Below are 6,000 nucleotides of genomic sequence, written 5' to 3'. Positions count from 1 at the left end.
AGCCTTCTCACCCTAGGGCACTGCCATCTCACCAGGTGTTGAGGTCACATGTCCCAGCAGATTGGCTGCCCTTTGATCCCATCTACTCTTTGTGCAACAGACCAACTGCATTGTGTCTGTGCCAGAGTAGGGAGTCAGAAACAATGGGTTATCTATTCCATTGTAACTACATCAGGGAGGGGCATCTCTCTTCCTTCCTCCACTGCAATTGCCAGGGCAGGAGCAGAACGCATGCTGGGTAAAGAGGCCCCCTTTTACCTTTACCCATCACATTCTTTGCTCAAATTCCTTGGTTTTTAGAGAGAAGCTAGCCAGGTCGCATCCACATGATCGCTCTGAGGCTGAAACCTACCAGTGGGGACAATAGAGGGTAATTGCTGGTCCACAAGGACTAGGTTCAGAGCCTGGCCACCAATAGATGAGGGGCTGCTCCTTCTCTTCACTGAGGGTACATCTTCACTACCGCCATATCGGCAGGTAGCGATCGATTTCTCAGGGATCGATATATCGCGTCTCATCTAGATGGTCAATCCTGCACCGTGAGAACGGTAGGTAACTCAATCTAAGATACTTCGACTTCAGCTACGTTATTCAGGTAGCTGAAGCTACGTATCTTAGATCGATCCCCTCCCCTAGTGTAGACCAGCCCTGAGACAATACAGGCTCATTGACTTCCGACTCACATATTCTCTGTATCACTCACAATATCTAACTGCATTAAAGGATCACCAAATCACCTCCACGTGTGCTTCCTCCTTTCTTCTCGGACTAGATCTAGGTTCCCAACTAAAGTAACCCATCTCCCCCCTCACTCCCATGCTAATAGCTGTAAGCCTTTTAAAAGCTGTGGCTCATGCTACCTCACTGCAGCATCTGGGACCTTTATATGAGCCACAGCTGTACTGGCTGGATCCTCACTGGGAGCTGCTGTCAAGGAGAAGTGGTTGTTTCACAGATCCAGGACTAGGAATCAACCTGAGGGGAGTGACTCTTCTCACATTCGCCTGCCTCAGGGGCAGATTTTCAAACTTAGTCATCTTGTGCAACATACACAAAGTCCAGGGAGGTCAGTGGACGTACAGCAGGGATGTACTTGTCAATCATCAATGTCTCACAGACACCTTCCTTTCCAGCATGCTGCTCCCAGTCCTGAAATCTCCATACATGTTATGGACTAGTGAGGGAATAGTTCCTCTGTTTGTGGCTCTGAGGAGACATCACCAGAGTTACTGTGCTCCGCTCTGGGATCCTCAGTCTCTGAGGCTTCATGTCCTGGAGCAAGGAGGAGATAACACCTCTCTGTATGGCTCTTGGGGAGACACCACCTGGGCACTCTGCTCTGGTCTGGGCCCTTGAGTCTCAACACTATCTTTCCATTCAGCCTTGGACAGGCCTCACCTGAGGGCCTGCTTTCAGAACTGGGCCTCTTTATCAGAAAGGGCTTTGGAGGTCAGTTGAAAAAACCACCCGAAGTCCTAAAAATAGCCAGATCTGGGCTAGCAGAAAGCCTGAGTGTCTGATGTTTGATGGCTACTTCAGCAAAAGCAGCTCTGCAGAGTTCAATTTGGGAAACACTGATCCTTTGGAAGCTATGGAAATGGGGATCCCCAAATTAAACAAAGACATTTCTTTATCCCCCAGGAAACTCTAGTCTTTTCTCTTCACTTCAGCCAAGCAGCATCCCTCAGTTCTTCACTGGGCCTTTGTTGGAGAGAGATTGTTTCCTATGGGTACTGGGAAGTATTATGTTAATTTTCATGGAATAAAATGGACCAGAGTCAAATATGTTATCATGGTTTGGTCATTATACTACACTAAAAAATTAAACATTGTTTGGGGTTTTGAATACAGACACCTTGGCCTACTTAATTCCATGCCAACAACCACCATTAAAAATCTGAATAACCTTTTACTAAAGATATAGAAAAAGAAGGAAAAATAATTAAAACATTTGAAATGTAAAATACTAAATGAGGCTTTCATTTTAACAATATCGCTTCCTCCCTTTCTCTTTTGCTGTAGGGAGCTTACATAGGAACCTCCCATGTCTGCCTGTCCTTAGATGATATTAACAGTCCTTTGTGGGAAAAAGAGAAACAGTTGAGAGTCTAGGGTTGCCAACAGTCCCTTATTCCAAGGGACGTCCCTTATTTTTTTTTATTGCTGTACAATAAGATAGAGAGTTGCTGAGTGCTGCAAAAAGCAGCAAGAAATACTCTTGGTGAATGTAGGTGAGTACAGCTTATTAAATATTATTAATAATAATTTTATATGTATATATATGGAGGTGGGGTGGGGCAGGGGTGCTAAGAAAACAGCCCCTTGATTTTGAAATACAAGTGTTGGCTACCCTAGCTGCAACTGCCATTACTGCTGTTGTTGAAGTCTGATCCTGTTTCCTTTAAGCCAAAACAAGACAAACACACCCAAAAGGGGACAGAAAAGAACAGCAAAGATAGAAAATGCAGTTTCTGTTTCTGGTGTTGACTCTCACTTGCAGCCTCACTACTTAGAGAAAACAGGCATGGCCGGGACAAGACCTGACAAACTTACACCAGCATCAGGCTGTTTCAGACATTGCTTTTAGTTGCCCCTCTGGTCATGCACTCACAGCAGTATTGTGAAAGTGACAGTCTTGGCCAGCTAAGCCAGTCTGTTAATAAACAGAAGGCAAACAAGAGTGATAGGAGAGAGAAAAAAATCAGATGGGGAAGGAAAAGGACATCCGAGGGAGGGAGTGACAGGAGGCAACCAAGGGTCACGTTCCAGGAGTTGTTCAGGACTTAGCTGAAGCCGGTGGGGTGGCGAAGTGATCGATTCCCTTTCTGTAGCCTGGTGTGGTTAGGACGCCTTTCAGGATCAGGACGATGACAGCTTAACAATGGCATGGTGGATTCCGGGTCCCAGAAGAAGGTAGAGAGCGAGGGTGGCAGCCAGAATGGTGAAGCTCATTCCTTTCAATCCACCCATCCCCCTGTTTTGATTCCCCCCCCCGCAATCTCTTTTTAAAGAACCCCCAAAGAAGGTGATAAGTGGAAAGCCCATCCCCTCATTATTTTGTCCATCAGTTAGGCCTAATTTCCAACACCCCAATATCATTTCATTAAGTTCTGATGCCATTCTCCCCTTGTTTATCCCTCATAATCTCTAAAGAGCCCTTGGGTAGTATCAGCAGACCTTTTTGTTTGGATTTATTTATTCCCTGTCCCTCTTTTGTGTGAAAAAAATGTTTCTGTCACAGGCTGAGTTGGACTTTTGCTGTCCTGAATACAGTACAGTCCTCTACACAACAGGAAGGCCAGGGGGACCAAATGTTGCAGCAATTCAGAAGAAAGAAGGGGAAAGAGAAAAACAGAAATAGGTGAAGTTGAATGGGCCAGGACAAGGGGTAAGAACACAAGCAGGCACTGGGAGGCCAGGGATTATATTCCCAGCTTGGACTCACATTTCCTATGTGACTTTTGAGCATGTCACTTCATCTTTCTGTGCCTCAGTTTCTCCACATGTAACATGAGGGACACTTACAGGGAGTTTCTCTCATTAGCATTTGTTGATTACTTTACAATTGTCAGGGATTGCATGGTTTGTAGCTTCTTTAGGCTGAGCGTATTGCACACACCAGGGCTCCCTGACTCCCTCCATTCCTCCTCTCCCACCCCTGCAAGCATCCTGTGTGTTACCCTCCCATCCGCCTCTTTCAGGGACACCCTGCAATCCCCCGTCCTCATTCCAGGGGCTCCATGTATCTGCCATTCTTCCCTCTCCCAGACTCCTGAGTTCTTACCCCATGTCTGGGGCTCCATGTGCCCATCTGCCACATGGCCAGGGTTCAGCATGTCCCCCATGTTCCCCTTCCCCATACATTTTCCCCCATTCTCTCTCCCGTGGGATCTCTACATGCTCCCCATTCTCTCTTGACCCATGGCCCTCTTACCCCCATACCAGTACCGGTCCTCCACTCTCCCCCTCTCCATGCCAGAGGATCTGCGTGTGCCCCATTTCCTCCATATCAAGGTTCCCCGTTTTCCCTATGTAGAGGGCTCTGCGTGTGCTCTCATTCCCCTCTACCATCCTTCAAAACGAATAGGGGACTGAGCTCCTAGAGAGAGGGCAAATATTATAATTAGCATCAATATGTTTATCAGCCCTGCCCTGTTCATGTCTCAGACCCTTTCCCGTGGCAGAGGATCTCCAGAAGATGAACGGGACAGAGACCTGAAGGGCTCCCAGATGGGGAAGGAAAGGAGTTGCATCCCGCAGCCAAGGGACTGGCCATCATCTTAGCCTGAGGGGTCTGTTCCCCTACAACTCTCTACCCTGATGGGCTTATGATCTAAAGGCAGAAGCTGACAAAGAGTGGGTGATGGGGCTACAACAGCAAGCAGTGAACCTGGGGAAGAACTGGCTCAGTTTGCTAGCTCCAAGGAGCTTTCTCAGTGGGGTTAGGAGTTTATGCAGGAACGGGGAGGACAGGAGCAGTAGAAGGGAAGGATGGGAAAAGAGACTGCCGCAGCTTGTGACCTGCCTGGCTGTGACTGGGGGGGCTGAGTTCGGGAGGCCTCCTGGCAGGGGTGAGGGGACTGGAGGAGGATGAGGCAGTGGCTGTTTGGATTTTACCCAAGTGTTTTCCCCATGCACTGGGGGCAGTGTGGGAGGGAGCACACAGGGCTGAAGGGAGAAACTGACTGAGGTTGGTGGTGGGAATACTGGCAAAGTGACCGTGGGGATCAGTCTCACTAGATCAGCCAGGCAGGGCAGAGTTAACTCACAAAGGGCCTTACTGGGAAAGCCAACGGGTTTGTGTCTGACAGGGAGGTACAGGGGGAACCAGCAGAGGGACGCCGAGGGGAGACTGATGTGGTCAGACCCCCGAGAAGGTGATTTTAACAGCAAAGATCTTAACAGACTTGAAAGGAGGAAGGGTGGAGAAAAAGAGGTCACAGTAGTCAAGGTGTGAAATGAGGGGGTGGGGGGAGAGTTTTGGCCATGAGGACAGAGAGGGAAGCCTGGATTTTAGAGATGTCATTTGAGAAAAAGAGGCCAGATTAAAAATGACCTGAACATGTGGGTCCAGTGAGAGAGGTAATTCAAAGACGGACCCTGGCTTATGGGCCTCAATGACTGGGAGGATGGTGAGGCTGTCCCTGGTGATGGAGAAAGGGGACAGAAAGGGAGACTGGTGGGGAGAAAGAGTGAGTTTTGGTCAAATTGAGATTAAGATGACAACTGGACAGGAAGAGATGTCAGAAAGACAGACCGGGATGCTGGGAGATGGCATGTGTCCAGAGCAGGAAGGATGGCACTTCCAGCAACACAGCACCCCTCACTGCCTCTAACACTACCAGTGATGGCTTCATAAAGGGCAAGTTGCATCTCCTCCTCTGTGCTGTCCTCCTGGGGTCCCTCACACAGAGCTTGACAATCCTCCACTCTTTGGAGAGAGGCAGAGTCTGCTGACAGCAGACTGAAGCCCAGTCTCCACAGGCTGGGGTATCTGGGAAAAGTGAGGCCTACCTAAGGTTTAGGTAAGATAGAGATGCATATGGGCTTTTTGTTGTTTTAATCCTTTTCTCCTGTTATGCTGTGGTCCCACTCTTCTGATTAAACCATACCCTAAGAAGGCTAGTTGGGATCACTGTATTAATGGCTAGTCACAAACTCCTGGAGGAAAGAAAAGTGCAGATACCAAGTCAAGGTAGCACTTGTTGGCGAGAAGCATAGCTGATACACAAACCATGGGACAATGATCTAAGAGTGGGAGAGATGCAGGATTCCACCCTAGAGAGGTGAAAGCTTGAGGCCTAAGACCTGGAGGGGGAGCATTCACAGGAGAACACATGAGGGGACAGAGGCGCAGCTAGCCCAGAGCTATGACAGTGGGGTTTTTTAATAAGATAGGGAGACCAAAGCATATTTGTACTCGGAGGAAAAGGCACATGCCAACAGAGATTGAGGAGAGAGAGGGGGGTGAGGGAGTTAGGAGGGGTCACGTGGGCAGAA

This window comes from Gopherus flavomarginatus, chromosome 1, assembly GCF_025201925.1.
Source record: "Gopherus flavomarginatus isolate rGopFla2 chromosome 1, rGopFla2.mat.asm, whole genome shotgun sequence".
Lineage (NCBI taxonomy): Eukaryota > Metazoa > Chordata > Testudines > Testudinidae > Gopherus > Gopherus flavomarginatus.
The sequence above is the reverse complement of the archived record's forward strand: the minus strand, read 5'-3'. Positions refer to the sequence as shown.